This window comes from Electrophorus electricus, chromosome 13, assembly GCF_041902795.1.
Source record: "Electrophorus electricus isolate QZ-2024a chromosome 13, ASM4190279v1, whole genome shotgun sequence".
In the NCBI taxonomy this organism is placed as follows: domain Eukaryota; kingdom Metazoa; phylum Chordata; class Actinopteri; order Gymnotiformes; family Gymnotidae; genus Electrophorus; species Electrophorus electricus.
The window spans coordinates 20,886,980-20,903,472 of record NC_137509.1 but is presented as its reverse complement, the minus strand read 5'-3'; the positions used below and the strand labels follow the sequence as shown (position 1 = coordinate 20,903,472).

Below are 16,493 nucleotides of genomic sequence, written 5' to 3'. Positions count from 1 at the left end.
TCCCAGGTGCTAACAGATAGTTTTTTTAATTAATCACAGCATTTCACATCCTAGCATGTCATCTTGACAGTAAATTAAAGTGATGCAAGAGAAGCTTACAGCATCTCGTAGTCCAAGGTGCTAACAGATAGATTTTTGAGGAATCACTGCACTTCACATTCAGGCATGTGAGTTGGAGAGTAAATGAAAGTGATGCAAAAAAAACTTACAGCATCTGCTATTCCCAGGTGCTAACAGATAGTTTTTTTTATTAATCACTGCACTTCACATTTGAGCATGTCAGCTTGAAAGTAAATTAAAGTGATGCAAGGAAAGCTTACAGCACCTGGTATTCCTAGGTAGGGTCCCACCTCAGTACTATTCAGGCCCAAACTTGCTTAGCTTCCAAGGTCAGATGAGATTGGGCGTTCTCAAGCTGGTGTGGCCGTAAGCCTTAAACACTTACTCAAATTGCCTAATCATAGCAAATATGATCAAAGACCAATCTGACAATTTTTTTTATTAATCCCTGCACTTGACATTCTAGAATGTTATCTTGAATGTAATTAAATGATGCAATAAAAGCTTACAATACGGAGCTGGTATACGGAGGCACTAATTATTCACTGCACTTCAAATTTGAACATGATAGCTTGAACATAAATTAAAGGGATGCAAACAATCTTACAGCACCTGCTATTCCCTGGTACTAAAATATTTCTATTTAATCTGTACACTTCACATACAAGCTTGTCAGTTGCAGATTAAAGTAAAGTGATGCAACAAAAACTTACAGCATCTGCTATTCCCAGGTGCTAACAGATAGTTTTTTTAATTAATCACTGCACTTCACATCCTAGCATGTCATCTTGAAAGTAAATTAAAGTGATGCAAGAGAAGCTTACAGCATCTCGTAGTCCAAGGTGCTAACAGATAGATTTTTGAGGAATCACTGCACTTCACATTCAGGCATGTGAGTTGGAGAGTAAATGAAAGTGATGCAAAAAAAACTTACAGCATCTGCTATTCCCAGGTGCTAACAGATAGTTTTTTTTATTAATCACTGCACTTCACATTTGAGCATGTCAGCTTGAAAGTAAATTAAAGTGATGCAAGAAAAGCTTACAGCACCTGGTATTCCTAGGTAGGGTCCCACCTCAGTACTATTCAGGCCCAAACTTGCTTAGCTTCCAATGTCAGATGAGATTGGGCGTTCTCAAGCTGGTGTGGCCGTAAGCCTTAAACACTTACTCAAATTGCCTAATCATAGCAAATATGATCAAAGACCAATCTGACAATTTTTTTTATTAATCCCTGCACTTGACATTCTAGAATGTTATCTTGAATGTAATTAAATGATGCAATAAAAGCTTACAATACGGAGCTGGTATACTGAGGCACTAATTATTCACTGCACTTCAAATTTGAACATGATAGCTTGAACATAAATTAAAGGGATGCAAACAATCTTACAGCACCTGCTATTCCCTGGTACTAAAATATTTCTATTTAATCTGTACACTTCACATACAAGCTTGTCAGTTGCAGATTAAAGTAAAGTGATGCAACAAAAACTTACAGCATTTGCTATTCCCAGGTGCTAACAGATAGTTTTTATAATTAATCACTGCACTTCACATCCTAGCATGTCATCTTGAAAGTAAATTAAAGTGATGCAAGAGAAGCTTACAGCATCTCGTAGTCCAAGGTACTAACAGATAGATTTTTGAGGAATCACTGCACTTCACATTCAGGCATGTGAGTTGGAGAGTAAATGAAAGTGATGCAAAAAAAACTTACAGCATCTGCTATTCCCAGGTGCTAACAGATAGTTTGAGTTAATTATTCACTGCACTTCAAATTTGAACATGATAGCTTGAACATAAATTAAAGGGATGCAATACAATCTTACAGCACCTGCTATTCCCTGGTACTAAAATATTTCTATTTAATCTGTACACTTCACATACAAGCTTGTCAGTTGCAGATTAAAGTAAAGTGATGCAACAAAAACTTACAGCATTTGCTATTCCCAGGTGCTAACAGATAGTTTTTTTAATTAATCACTGCACTTCACATCCTAGCATGTCATCTTGAAAGTAAATTAAAGTGATGCAAGAGAAGCTTACAGCATCTCGTAGTCCAAGGTGCTAACAGATAGATTTTTGAGGAATCACTGCACTTCACATTCAGGCATGTGAGTTGGAGAGTAAATGAAAGTGATGCAAAAAAAACTTACAGCATCTGCTATTCCCAGGTGCTAACAGATAGTTTTTTTTATTAATCACTGCACTTCACATTTGAGCATGTCAGCTTGAAAGTAAATTAAAGTGATGCAAGAAAAGCTTACAGCACCTGGTATTCCTAGGTAGGGTCCCACCTCAGTACTATTCAGGCCCAAACTTGCTTAGCTTCCAAGGTCAGATGAGATTGGGCGTTCTCAAGCTGGTGTGGCCATAAGCCTTAAACACTTACTCAAATTGCCTAATCATAGCAAATATGATCAAAGACCAATCTGACAATTTTTTTTATTAATCCCTGCAATTGACATTCTAGAATGTTATCTTGAATGTAATTAAATGATGCAATAAAAGCTTACAATACGGAGCTGGTATACGGAGGCACTAATTATTCACTGCACTTCAAATTTGAACATGATAGCTTGAACATAAATTAAAGGGATCCAAACAATCTTACAGCACCTGCTATTCCCTGGTACTAAAATATTTCTATTTAATCTGTACACTTCACATACAAGCTTGTCAGTTGCAGATTAAAGTAAAGTGATGCAACAAAAACTTACAGCATCTGCTATTCCCAGGTGCTAACAGATAGTTTTTTTAATTAATCACTGCATTTCACATCCTAGCATGTCATCTTGACAGTAAATTAAAGTGATGCAAGAGAAGCTTACAGCATCTCGTAGTCCAATGTGCTAACATATAGTTTTTTGATGAATCACTACACTTCACATTCAGGCATGTGAGTTGGAGAGTAAATGAAAGTGATGCAAAAAAAACTTACAGCATCTGCTATTCCCAGGTGCTAACAGATAGTTTGAGTTAATTATTCACTGCACTTCAAATTTGAACATGATAGCTTGAACATAAATTAAAGGGATGCAATACAATCTTACAGCACCTGCTATTCCCTGGTACTAAAATATTTCTATTTAATCTGTACACTTCACATACAAGCTTGTCAGTTGCAGATTAAAGTAAAGTGATGCAACAAAAACTTACAGCATTTGCTATTCCCAGGTGCTAACAGATAGTTTTTTTAATTAATCACTGCACTTCACATCCTAGCATGTCATCTTGAAAGTAAATTAAAGTGATGCAAGAGAAGCTTACAGCATCTCGTAGTCCAAGGTGCTAACAGATAGATTTTTGAGGAATCACTGCACTTCACATTCAGGCATGTGAGTTGGAGAGTAAATGAAAGTCATGCAAAAAAAACTTACAGCATCTGCTATTCCCAGGTGCTAACAGATAGTTTTTTTTATTAATCACTGCACTTCACATTTGAGCATGTCAGCTTGAAAGTAAATTAAAGTGATGCAAGAAAAGCTTACAGCACCTGGTATTCCTAGGTAGGGTCCCACCTCAGTACTATTCAGGCCCAAACTTGCTTAGCTTCCAAGGTCAGATGAGATTGGGCGTTCTCAAGCTGGTGTGGCCGTAAGACTTAAACACTTACTCAAATTGCCTAATCATAGCAAATATGATCAAAGACCAATCTGACAATTTTTTTTATTAATCCCTGCAATTGACATTCTAGAATGTTATCTTGAATGTAATTAAATGATGCAATAAAAGCTTACAATACGGAGCTGGTATACGGAGGCACTAATTATTCACTGCACTTCAAATTTGAACATGATAGCTTGAACATAAATTAAAGGGATGCAAACAATCTTACAGCACCTGCTATTCCCTGGTACTAAAATATTTCTATTTAATCTGTACACTTCACATACAAGCTTGTCAGTTGCAGATTAAAGTAAAGTGATGCAACAAAAACTTACAGCATCTGCTATTCCCAGGTGCTAACAGATAGTTTTTTTAATTAATCACTGCATTTCACATCCTAGCATGTCATCTTGACAGTAAATTAAAGTGATGCAAGAGAAGCTTACAGCATCTCGTAGTCCAATGTGCTAACAGATAGTTTTTTTTATTAATCACTGCACTTCACATTTGAGCATGTCAGCTTGAAAGTAAATTAAAGTGATGCAAGAAAAGCTTACAGCACCTGGTATTCCTAGGTAAGGTCCCACCTCAGTAGTATCCAGGCCCAAACTTGCTTAGCTTCCAAGGTCAGATGAGATTGGGCGTGCTCAAACTGGTGTGGCCGTAAGCCTCAAACACTTACTCAAATTGCCTAATCATAGCAAATATGATCAAAGACCAATCTGACAATTTTTTTTATTAATCCCTGTACTTGACATTCTAGAATGTTATCTTGAATGTAAATTAAATGATGCAATAAAAGCTTACAACATCTGGTATACGGAGGCACTAACAGACAGTTTTTTGATGAATCACTGCACTTCACATTCAGGCATGTGAGTTGGAGAGTAAATGAAAGTGATGCAAAAAAAACTTACAGCATCTGCTATTCCCAGGTGCTAACAGATAGTTTTTTATATTAATCACTGCACTTCACATTTGAGCATGTCAGCTTGAAAGTAAATTAAAGTGATGCAAGAAAAGCTTACAGCACCTGGTATTCCTAGGTAGGGTCCCACCTCAGTACTATCCAGGCTCAAACTTGCTTAGCTTCCAAGATCAGATGAGATTGGGCGTTCTGAAGCTGGTGTGGCCGTAAGCCTTAAACGCTTACTCAAATTGCCTAATCATAGCAAATATGATCAAAGACCAATCTGACAATTTTTTTTATTAATCCCTGCACTTGACGTTCTAGAATGTTATCTTGAATGTAAATTAAATGATGCAATAAAAGCTTGCAACATCTTGTATACGGAGGCACTAACAGACAGTTTTTTGATGAATCACTGCACTTCACATTCAGGCATGTGAGTTGGAGAGTAAATGAAAGTGATGCAAAAAAAACTTACAAAATCTGCTATTCCCAGGTGCTAACAGATAGTTTGAGTTAATTATTCACTGCACTTCAAATTTGAACATGATAGCTTGAAAATAAATTAAAGGGATGAAAACAATCTTACAGCACCTGCTATTCCCTGGTACTAAAATATTTCTATTTAATCTGTACACTTCACATACAAGCTTGTCAGTTGCAGATTAAAGTAAAGTGATGCAACAAAAACTTACAGCATCTGCTATTCCCAGGTGCTAACAGATAGTTTTTTTAATTAATCACTGCACTTCACATCCTAGCATGTCATCTTGAAAGTAAATTAAAGTGATGCAAGAGAAGCTTACAGCATCTCGTAGTCCAAGGTGCTAACAGATAGATTTTTGAGGAATCACTGCACTTCACATTCAGGCATGTGAGTTGGAGAGTAAATGAAAGTGATGCAAAAAAAACTTACAGCATCTGCTATTCCCAGGTGCTAACAGATAGTTTGAGTTAATTATTCACTGCACTTCAAATTTGAACATGATAGCTTGAACATAAATTAAAGGGATGCAATACAATCTTACAGCACCTGCTATTCCCAGGTGCTAACAGATAGTTTTTTTAATTAATCACTGCATTTCACATCCTAGCATGTCATCTTGACAGTAAATTAAAGTGATGCAAGAGAAGCTTACAGCATCTCGTAGTCCAATGTGCTAACATATAGTTTTTTGATGAATCACTACACTTCACATTCAGGCATGTGAGTTGGAGAGTAAATGAAAGTGATGCAAAAAAAACTTACAGCATCTGCTATTCCCAGGTGCTAACAGATAGTTTGAGTTAATTATTCACTGCACTTCAAATTTGAACATGATAGCTTGAACATAAATTAAAGGGATGCAATACAATCTTACAGCACCTGCTATTCCCTGGTACTAAAATATTTCTATTTAATCTGTACACTTCACATACAAGCTTGTCAGTTGCAGATTAAAGTAAAGTGATGCAACAAAAACTTACAGCATTTGCTATTCCCAGGTGCTAACAGATAGTTTTTTTAATTAATCACTGCACTTCACATCCTAGCATGTCATCTTGAAAGTAAATTAAAGTGATGCAAGAGAAGCTTACAGCATCTCGTAGTCCAAGGTGCTAACAGATAGATTTTTGAGGAATCACTGCACTTCACATTCAGGCATGTGAGTTGGAGAGTAAATGAAAGTGATGCAAAAAAAACTTACAGCATCTGCTATTCCCAGGTGCTAACAGATAGTTTGAGTTAATTATTCACTGCACTTCAAATTTGAACATGATAGCTTGAACATAAATTAAAGGGATGCAATACAATCTTACAGCACCTGCTATTCCCAGGTGCTAACAGATAGTTTTTTTAATTAATCACTGCATTTCACATCCTAGCATGTCATCTTGACAGTAAATTAAAGTGATGCAAGAGAAGCTTACAGCATCTCGTAGTCCAATGTGCTAACATATAGTTTTTTGATGAATCACTACACTTCACATTCAGGCATGTGAGTTGGAGAGTAAATGAAAGTGATGCAAAAAAAACTTACAGCATCTGCTATTCCCAGGTGCTAACAGATAGTTTGAGTTAATTATTCACTGCACTTCAAATTTGAACATGATAGCTTGAACATAAATTAAAGGGATGCAATACAATCTTACAGCACCTGCTATTCCCTGGTACTAAAATATTTCTATTTAATCTGTACACTTCACATACAAGCTTGTCAGTTGCAGATTAAAGTAAAGTGATGCAACAAAAACTTACAGCATTTGCTATTCCCAGGTGCTAACAGATAGTTTTTTTAATTAATCACTGCACTTCACATCCTAGCATGTCATCTTGAAAGTAAATTAAAGTGATGCAAGAGAAGCTTACAGCATCTCGTAGTCCAAGGTGCTAACAGATAGATTTTTGAGGAATCACTGCACTTCACATTCAGGCATGTGAGTTGGAGAGTAAATGAAAGTGATGCAAAAAAAACTTACAGCATCTGCTATTCCCAGGTGCTAACAGATAGTTTTTTTTATTAATCACTGCACTTCACATTTGAGCATGTCAGCTTGAAAGTAAATTAAAGTGATGCAAGGAAAGCTTACAGCACCTGGTATTCCTAGGTAGGGTCCCACCTCAGTACTATTCAGGCCCAAACTTGCTTAGCTTCCAAGGTCAGATGAGATTGGGCGTTCTCAAGCTGGTGTGGCCGTAAGCCTTAAACACTTACTCAAATTGCCTAATCATAGCAAATATGATCAAAGACCAATCTGACAATTTTTTTTATTAATCCCTGCACTTGACATTCTAGAATGTTATCTTGAATGTAATTAAATGATGCAATAAAAGCTTACAATACGGAGCTGGTATACGGAGGCACTAATTATTCACTGCACTTCAAATTTGAACATGATAGCTTGAACATAAATTAAAGGGATGCAAACAATCTTACAGCACCTGCTATTCCCTGGTACTAAAATATTTCTATTTAATCTGTACACTTCACATACAAGCTTGTCAGTTGCAGATTAAAGTAAAGTGATGCAACAAAAACTTACAGCATCTGCTATTCCCAGGTGCTAACAGATAGTTTTTTTAATTAATCACTGCACTTCACATCCTAGCATGTCATCTTGAAAGTAAATTAAAGTGATGCAAGAGAAGCTTACAGCATCTCGTAGTCCAAGGTGCTAACAGATAGATTTTTGAGGAATCACTGCACTTCACATTCAGGCATGTGAGTTGGAGAGTAAATGAAAGTGATGCAAAAAAAACTTACAGCATCTGCTATTCCCAGGTGCTAACAGATAGTTTTTTTTATTAATCACTGCACTTCACATTTGAGCATGTCAGCTTGAAAGTAAATTAAAGTGATGCAAGAAAAGCTTACAGCACCTGGTATTCCTAGGTAGGGTCCCACCTCAGTACTATTCAGGCCCAAACTTGCTTAGCTTCCAAGGTCAGATGAGATTGGGCGTTCTCAAGCTGGTGTGGCCGTAAGCCTTAAACACTTACTCAAATTGCCTAATCATAGCAAATATGATCAAAGACCAATCTGACAATTTTTTTTATTAATCCCTGCACTTGACATTCTAGAATGTTATCTTGAATGTAATTAAATGATGCAATAAAAGCTTACAATACGGAGCTGGTATACTGAGGCACTAATTATTCACTGCACTTCAAATTTGAACATGATAGCTTGAACATAAATTAAAGGGATGCAAACAATCTTACAGCACCTGCTATTCCCTGGTACTAAAATATTTCTATTTAATCTGTACACTTCACATACAAGCTTGTCAGTTGCAGATTAAAGTAAAGTGATGCAACAAAAACTTACAGCATTTGCTATTCCCAGGTGCTAACAGATAGTTTTTATAATTAATCACTGCACTTCACATCCTAGCATGTCATCTTGAAAGTAAATTAAAGTGATGCAAGAGAAGCTTACAGCATCTCGTAGTCCAAGGTACTAACAGATAGATTTTTGAGGAATCACTGCACTTCACATTCAGGCATGTGAGTTGGAGAGTAAATGAAAGTGATGCAAAAAAAACTTACAGCATCTGCTATTCCCAGGTGCTAACAGATAGTTTGAGTTAATTATTCACTGCACTTCAAATTTGAACATGATAGCTTGAACATAAATTAAAGGGATGCAATACAATCTTACAGCACCTGCTATTCCCTGGTACTAAAATATTTCTATTTAATCTGTACACTTCACATACAAGCTTGTCAGTTGCAGATTAAAGTAAAGTGATGCAACAAAAACTTACAGCATTTGCTATTCCCAGGTGCTAACAGATAGTTTTTTTAATTAATCACTGCACTTCACATCCTAGCATGTCATCTTGAAAGTAAATTAAAGTGATGCAAGAGAAGCTTACAGCATCTCGTAGTCCAAGGTGCTAACAGATAGATTTTTGAGGAATCACTGCACTTCACATTCAGGCATGTGAGTTGGAGAGTAAATGAAAGTGATGCAAAAAAAACTTACAGCATCTGCTATTCCCAGGTGCTAACAGATAGTTTTTTTTATTAATCACTGCACTTCACATTTGAGCATGTCAGCTTGAAAGTAAATTAAAGTGATGCAAGAAAAGCTTACAGCACCTGGTATTCCTAGGTAGGGTCCCACCTCAGTACTATTCAGGCCCAAACTTGCTTAGCTTCCAAGGTCAGATGAGATTGGGCGTTCTCAAGCTGGTGTGGCCATAAGCCTTAAACACTTACTCAAATTGCCTAATCATAGCAAATATGATCAAAGACCAATCTGACAATTTTTTTTATTAATCCCTGCAATTGACATTCTAGAATGTTATCTTGAATGTAATTAAATGATGCAATAAAAGCTTACAATACGGAGCTGGTATACGGAGGCACTAATTATTCACTGCACTTCAAATTTGAACATGATAGCTTGAACATAAATTAAAGGGATCCAAACAATCTTACAGCACCTGCTATTCCCTGGTACTAAAATATTTCTATTTAATCTGTACACTTCACATACAAGCTTGTCAGTTGCAGATTAAAGTAAAGTGATGCAACAAAAACTTACAGCATCTGCTATTCCCAGGTGCTAACAGATAGTTTTTTTAATTAATCACTGCATTTCACATCCTAGCATGTCATCTTGACAGTAAATTAAAGTGATGCAAGAGAAGCTTACAGCATCTCGTAGTCCAATGTGCTAACATATAGTTTTTTGATGAATCACTACACTTCACATTCAGGCATGTGAGTTGGAGAGTAAATGAAAGTGATGCAAAAAAAACTTACAGCATCTGCTATTCCCAGGTGCTAACAGATAGTTTGAGTTAATTATTCACTGCACTTCAAATTTGAACATGATAGCTTGAACATAAATTAAAGGGATGCAATACAATCTTACAGCACCTGCTATTCCCTGGTACTAAAATATTTCTATTTAATCTGTACACTTCACATACAAGCTTGTCAGTTGCAGATTAAAGTAAAGTGATGCAACAAAAACTTACAGCATTTGCTATTCCCAGGTGCTAACAGATAGTTTTTTTAATTAATCACTGCACTTCACATCCTAGCATGTCATCTTGAAAGTAAATTAAAGTGATGCAAGAGAAGCTTACAGCATCTCGTAGTCCAAGGTGCTAACAGATAGATTTTTGAGGAATCACTGCACTTCACATTCAGGCATGTGAGTTGGAGAGTAAATGAAAGTCATGCAAAAAAAACTTACAGCATCTGCTATTCCCAGGTGCTAACAGATAGTTTTTTTTATTAATCACTGCACTTCACATTTGAGCATGTCAGCTTGAAAGTAAATTAAAGTGATGCAAGAAAAGCTTACAGCACCTGGTATTCCTAGGTAGGGTCCCACCTCAGTACTATTCAGGCCCAAACTTGCTTAGCTTCCAAGGTCAGATGAGATTGGGCGTTCTCAAGCTGGTGTGGCCGTAAGACTTAAACACTTACTCAAATTGCCTAATCATAGCAAATATGATCAAAGACCAATCTGACAATTTTTTTTATTAATCCCTGCAATTGACATTCTAGAATGTTATCTTGAATGTAATTAAATGATGCAATAAAAGCTTACAATACGGAGCTGGTATACGGAGGCACTAATTATTCACTGCACTTCAAATTTGAACATGATAGCTTGAACATAAATTAAAGGGATGCAAACAATCTTACAGCACCTGCTATTCCCTGGTACTAAAATATTTCTATTTAATCTGTACACTTCACATACAAGCTTGTCAGTTGCAGATTAAAGTAAAGTGATGCAACAAAAACTTACAGCATCTGCTATTCCCAGGTGCTAACAGATAGTTTTTTTAATTAATCACTGCATTTCACATCCTAGCATGTCATCTTGACAGTAAATTAAAGTGATGCAAGAGAAGCTTACAGCATCTCGTAGTCCAATGTGCTAACAGATAGTTTTTTTTATTAATCACTGCACTTCACATTTGAGCATGTCAGCTTGAAAGTAAATTAAAGTGATGCAAGAAAAGCTTACAGCACCTGGTATTCCTAGGTAAGGTCCCACCTCAGTAGTATCCAGGCCCAAACTTGCTTAGCTTCCAAGGTCAGATGAGATTGGGCGTGCTCAAACTGGTGTGGCCGTAAGCCTCAAACACTTACTCAAATTGCCTAATCATAGCAAATATGATCAAAGACCAATCTGACAATTTTTTTTATTAATCCCTGTACTTGACATTCTAGAATGTTATCTTGAATGTAAATTAAATGATGCAATAAAAGCTTACAACATCTGGTATACGGAGGCACTAACAGACAGTTTTTTGATGAATCACTGCACTTCACATTCAGGCATGTGAGTTGGAGAGTAAATGAAAGTGATGCAAAAAAAACTTACAGCATCTGCTATTCCCAGGTGCTAACAGATAGTTTTTTATATTAATCACTGCACTTCACATTTGAGCATGTCAGCTTGAAAGTAAATTAAAGTGATGCAAGAAAAGCTTACAGCACCTGGTATTCCTAGGTAGGGTCCCACCTCAGTACTATTCAGGCCCAAACTTGCTTAGCTTCCAAGGTCAGATGAGATTGGGCGTTCTCAAGCTGGTGTGGCCGTAAGACTTAAACACTTACTCAAATTGCCTAATCATAGCAAATATGATCAAAGACCAATCTGACAATTTTTTTTATTAATCCCTGCAATTGACATTCTAGAATGTTATCTTGAATGTAATTAAATGATGCAATAAAAGCTTACAATACGGAGCTGGTATACGGAGGCACTAATTATTCACTGCACTTCAAATTTGAACATGATAGCTTGAACATAAATTAAAGGGATGCAAACAATCTTACAGCACCTGCTATTCCCTGGTACTAAAATATTTCTATTTAATCTGTACACTTCACATACAAGCTTGTCAGTTGCAGATTAAAGTAAAGTGATGCAACAAAAACTTACAGCATCTGCTATTCCCAGGTGCTAACAGATAGTTTTTTTAATTAATCACTGCATTTCACATCCTAGCATGTCATCTTGACAGTAAATTAAAGTGATGCAAGAGAAGCTTACAGCATCTCGTAGTCCAATGTGCTAACAGATAGTTTTTTTTATTAATCACTGCACTTCACATTTGAGCATGTCAGCTTGAAAGTAAATTAAAGTGATGCAAGAAAAGCTTACAGCACCTGGTATTCCTAGGTAAGGTCCCACCTCAGTAGTATCCAGGCCCAAACTTGCTTAGCTTCCAAGGTCAGATGAGATTGGGCGTGCTCAAACTGGTGTGGCCGTAAGCCTCAAACACTTACTCAAATTGCCTAATCATAGCAAATATGATCAAAGACCAATCTGACAATTTTTTTTATTAATCCCTGTACTTGACATTCTAGAATGTTATCTTGAATGTAAATTAAATGATGCAATAAAAGCTTACAACATCTGGTATACGGAGGCACTAACAGACAGTTTTTTGATGAATCACTGCACTTCACATTCAGGCATGTGAGTTGGAGAGTAAATGAAAGTGATGCAAAAAAAACTTACAGCATCTGCTATTCCCAGGTGCTAACAGATAGTTTTTTATATTAATCACTGCACTTCACATTTGAGCATGTCAGCTTGAAAGTAAATTAAAGTGATGCAAGAAAAGCTTACAGCACCTGGTATTCCTAGGTAGGGTCCCACCTCAGTACTATCCAGGCTCAAACTTGCTTAGCTTCCAAGATCAGATGAGATTGGGCGTTCTGAAGCTGGTGTGGCCGTAAGCCTTAAACGCTTACTCAAATTGCCTAATCATAGCAAATATGATCAAAGACCAATCTGACAATTTTTTTTATTAATCCCTGCACTTGACGTTCTAGAATGTTATCTTGAATGTAAATTAAATGATGCAATAAAAGCTTACAACATCTTGTATACGGAGGCACTAACAGACAGTTTTTTGATGAATCACTGCACTTCACATTCAGGCATGTGAGTTGGAGAGTAAATGAAAGTGATGCAAAAAAAACTTACAAAATCTGCTATTCCCAGGTGCTAACAGATAGTTTGAGTTAATTATTCACTGCACTTCAAATTTGAACATGATAGCTTGAAAATAAATTAAAGGGATGAAAACAATCTTACAGCACCTGCTATTCCCTGGTACTAAAATATTTCTATTTAATCTGTACACTTCACATACAAGCTTGTCAGTTGCAGATTAAAGTAAAGTGATGCAACAAAAACTTACAGCATCTGCTATTCCCAGGTGCTAACAGATAGTTTTTTTAATTAATCACTGCACTTCACATCCTAGCATGTCATCTTGAAAGTAAATTAAAGTGATGCAAGAGAAGCTTACAGCATCTCGTAGTCCAAGGTGCTAACAGATAGATTTTTGAGGAATCACTGCACTTCACATTCAGGCATGTGAGTTGGAGAGTAAATGAAAGTGATGCAAAAAAAACTTACAGCATCTGCTATTCCCAGGTGCTAACAGATAGTTTGAGTTAATTATTCACTGCACTTCAAATTTGAACATGATAGCTTGAACATAAATTAAAGGGATGCAATACAATCTTACAGCACCTGCTATTCCCAGGTGCTAACAGATAGTTTTTTTAATTAATCACTGCATTTCACATCCTAGCATGTCATCTTGACAGTAAATTAAAGTGATGCAAGAGAAGCTTACAGCATCTCGTAGTCCAATGTGCTAACATATAGTTTTTTGATGAATCACTACACTTCACATTCAGGCATGTGAGTTGGAGAGTAAATGAAAGTGATGCAAAAAAAACTTACAGCATCTGCTATTCCCAGGTGCTAACAGATAGTTTGAGTTAATTATTCACTGCACTTCAAATTTGAACATGATAGCTTGAACATAAATTAAAGGGATGCAATACAATCTTACAGCACCTGCTATTCCCTGGTACTAAAATATTTCTATTTAATCTGTACACTTCACATACAAGCTTGTCAGTTGCAGATTAAAGTAAAGTGATGCAACAAAAACTTACAGCATTTGCTATTCCCAGGTGCTAACAGATAGTTTTTTTAATTAATCACTGCACTTCACATCCTAGCATGTCATCTTGAAAGTAAATTAAAGTGATGCAAGAGAAGCTTACAGCATCTCGTAGTCCAAGGTGCTAACAGATAGATTTTTGAGGAATCACTGCACTTCACATTCAGGCATGTGAGTTGGAGAGTAAATGAAAGTCATGCAAAAAAAACTTACAGCATCTGCTATTCCCAGGTGCTAACAGATAGTTTTTTTTATTAATCACTGCACTTCACATTTGAGCATGTCAGCTTGAAAGTAAATTAAAGTGATGCAAGAAAAGCTTACAGCACCTGGTATTCCTAGGTAGGGTCCCACCTCAGTACTATTCAGGCCCAAACTTGCTTAGCTTCCAAGGTCAGATGAGATTGGGCGTTCTCAAGCTGGTGTGGCCGTAAGACTTAAACACTTACTCAAATTGCCTAATCATAGCAAATATGATCAAAGACCAATCTGACAATTTTTTTTATTAATCCCTGCAATTGACATTCTAGAATGTTATCTTGAATGTAATTAAATGATGCAATAAAAGCTTACAATACGGAGCTGGTATACGGAGGCACTAATTATTCACTGCACTTCAAATTTGAACATGATAGCTTGAACATAAATTAAAGGGATGCAAACAATCTTACAGCACCTGCTATTCCCTGGTACTAAAATATTTCTATTTAATCTGTACACTTCACATACAAGCTTGTCAGTTGCAGATTAAAGTAAAGTGATGCAACAAAAACTTACAGCATCTGCTATTCCCAGGTGCTAACAGATAGTTTTTTTAATTAATCACTGCATTTCACATCCTAGCATGTCATCTTGACAGTAAATTAAAGTGATGCAAGAGAAGCTTACAGCATCTCGTAGTCCAATGTGCTAACAGATAGTTTTTTTTATTAATCACTGCACTTCACATTTGAGCATGTCAGCTTGAAAGTAAATTAAAGTGATGCAAGAAAAGCTTACAGCACCTGGTATTCCTAGGTAAGGTCCCACCTCAGTAGTATCCAGGCCCAAACTTGCTTAGCTTCCAAGGTCAGATGAGATTGGGCGTGCTCAAACTGGTGTGGCCGTAAGCCTCAAACACTTACTCAAATTGCCTAATCATAGCAAATATGATCAAAGACCAATCTGACAATTTTTTTTATTAATCCCTGTACTTGACATTCTAGAATGTTATCTTGAATGTAAATTAAATGATGCAATAAAAGCTTACAACATCTGGTATACGGAGGCACTAACAGACAGTTTTTTGATGAATCACTGCACTTCACATTCAGGCATGTGAGTTGGAGAGTAAATGAAAGTGATGCAAAAAAAACTTACAGCATCTGCTATTCCCAGGTGCTAACAGATAGTTTTTTATATTAATCACTGCACTTCACATTTGAGCATGTCAGCTTGAAAGTAAATTAAAGTGATGCAAGAAAAGCTTACAGCACCTGGTATTCCTAGGTAGGGTCCCACCTCAGTACTATCCAGGCTCAAACTTGCTTAGCTTCCAAGATCAGATGAGATTGGGCGTTCTGAAGCTGGTGTGGCCGTAAGCCTTAAACGCTTACTCAAATTGCCTAATCATAGCAAATATGATCAAAGACCAATCTGACAATTTTTTTTATTAATCCCTGCACTTGACGTTCTAGAATGTTATCTTGAATGTAAATTAAATGATGCAATAAAAGCTTACAACATCTTGTATACGGAGGCACTAACAGACAGTTTTTTGATGAATCACTGCACTTCACATTCAGGCATGTGAGTTGGAGAGTAAATGAAAGTGATGCAAAAAAAACTTACAAAATCTGCTATTCCCAGGTGCTAACAGATAGTTTGAGTTAATTATTCACTGCACTTCAAATTTGAACATGATAGCTTGAAAATAAATTAAAGGGATGAAAACAATCTTACAGCACCTGCTATTCCCTGGTACTAAAATATTTCTATTTAATCTGTACACTTCACATACAAGCTTGTCAGTTGCAGATTAAAGTAAAGTGATGCAACAAAAACTTACAGCATCTGCTATTCCCAGGTGCTAACAGATAGTTTTTTTAATTAATCACTGCACTTCACATCCTAGCATGTCATCTTGAAAGTAAATTAAAGTGATGCAAGAGAAGCTTACAGCATCTCGTAGTCCAAGGTGCTAACAGATAGATTTTTGAGGAATCACTGCACTTCACATTCAGGCATGTGAGTTGGAGAGTAAATGAAAGTGATGCAAAAAAAACTTACAGCATCTGCTATTCCCAGGTGCTAACAGATAGTTTGAGTTAATTATTCACTGCACTTCAAATTTGAACATGATAGCTTGAACATAAATTAAAGGGATGCAATACAATCTTACAGCACCTGCTATTCCCAGGTGCTAACAGATAGTTTTTTTTATTAATCACTGCACTTCACATTTGAGCATGTCAGCTTGA

The 16,493-nt window shown here is 36.5% G+C and overlaps 17 pseudogenes; all 17 read right to left on the bottom strand.

Moving 5' to 3' along the window:
* Positions 1 to 313: 313 nt before the first annotated feature.
* LOC145646689 (5S ribosomal RNA) lies at positions 314 to 432 on the bottom strand (annotated as a pseudogene).
* Positions 433 to 1,098: 666 nt separating this feature from the next.
* LOC145648988 (5S ribosomal RNA) lies at positions 1,099 to 1,217 on the bottom strand (annotated as a pseudogene).
* A 1,105-nt stretch (positions 1,218 to 2,322) lies between these two features.
* LOC145647505 (5S ribosomal RNA) lies at positions 2,323 to 2,441 on the bottom strand (annotated as a pseudogene).
* Positions 2,442 to 3,546: 1,105 nt separating this feature from the next.
* Positions 3,547 to 3,665, bottom strand: LOC145648148 (5S ribosomal RNA; annotated as a pseudogene).
* A 556-nt stretch (positions 3,666 to 4,221) lies between these two features.
* Positions 4,222 to 4,340, bottom strand: LOC145650691 (5S ribosomal RNA; annotated as a pseudogene).
* Positions 4,341 to 4,692: 352 nt separating this feature from the next.
* Positions 4,693 to 4,811, bottom strand: LOC145649895 (5S ribosomal RNA; annotated as a pseudogene).
* Positions 4,812 to 7,145: 2,334 nt separating this feature from the next.
* On the bottom strand, positions 7,146 to 7,264 carry LOC145646688 (5S ribosomal RNA; annotated as a pseudogene).
* A 666-nt stretch (positions 7,265 to 7,930) lies between these two features.
* LOC145646686 (5S ribosomal RNA) lies at positions 7,931 to 8,049 on the bottom strand (annotated as a pseudogene).
* A 1,105-nt stretch (positions 8,050 to 9,154) lies between these two features.
* On the bottom strand, positions 9,155 to 9,273 carry LOC145647504 (5S ribosomal RNA; annotated as a pseudogene).
* A 1,105-nt stretch (positions 9,274 to 10,378) lies between these two features.
* Positions 10,379 to 10,497, bottom strand: LOC145648147 (5S ribosomal RNA; annotated as a pseudogene).
* A 556-nt stretch (positions 10,498 to 11,053) lies between these two features.
* LOC145650689 (5S ribosomal RNA) lies at positions 11,054 to 11,172 on the bottom strand (annotated as a pseudogene).
* Positions 11,173 to 11,524: 352 nt separating this feature from the next.
* Positions 11,525 to 11,643, bottom strand: LOC145648145 (5S ribosomal RNA; annotated as a pseudogene).
* Positions 11,644 to 12,199: 556 nt separating this feature from the next.
* Positions 12,200 to 12,318, bottom strand: LOC145650688 (5S ribosomal RNA; annotated as a pseudogene).
* Positions 12,319 to 12,670: 352 nt separating this feature from the next.
* On the bottom strand, positions 12,671 to 12,789 carry LOC145649893 (5S ribosomal RNA; annotated as a pseudogene).
* A 1,562-nt stretch (positions 12,790 to 14,351) lies between these two features.
* Positions 14,352 to 14,470, bottom strand: LOC145648144 (5S ribosomal RNA; annotated as a pseudogene).
* A 556-nt stretch (positions 14,471 to 15,026) lies between these two features.
* On the bottom strand, positions 15,027 to 15,145 carry LOC145650687 (5S ribosomal RNA; annotated as a pseudogene).
* Positions 15,146 to 15,497: 352 nt separating this feature from the next.
* Positions 15,498 to 15,616, bottom strand: LOC145649892 (5S ribosomal RNA; annotated as a pseudogene).
* Between the last annotated feature and the right edge of the window lie 877 nt (positions 15,617 to 16,493).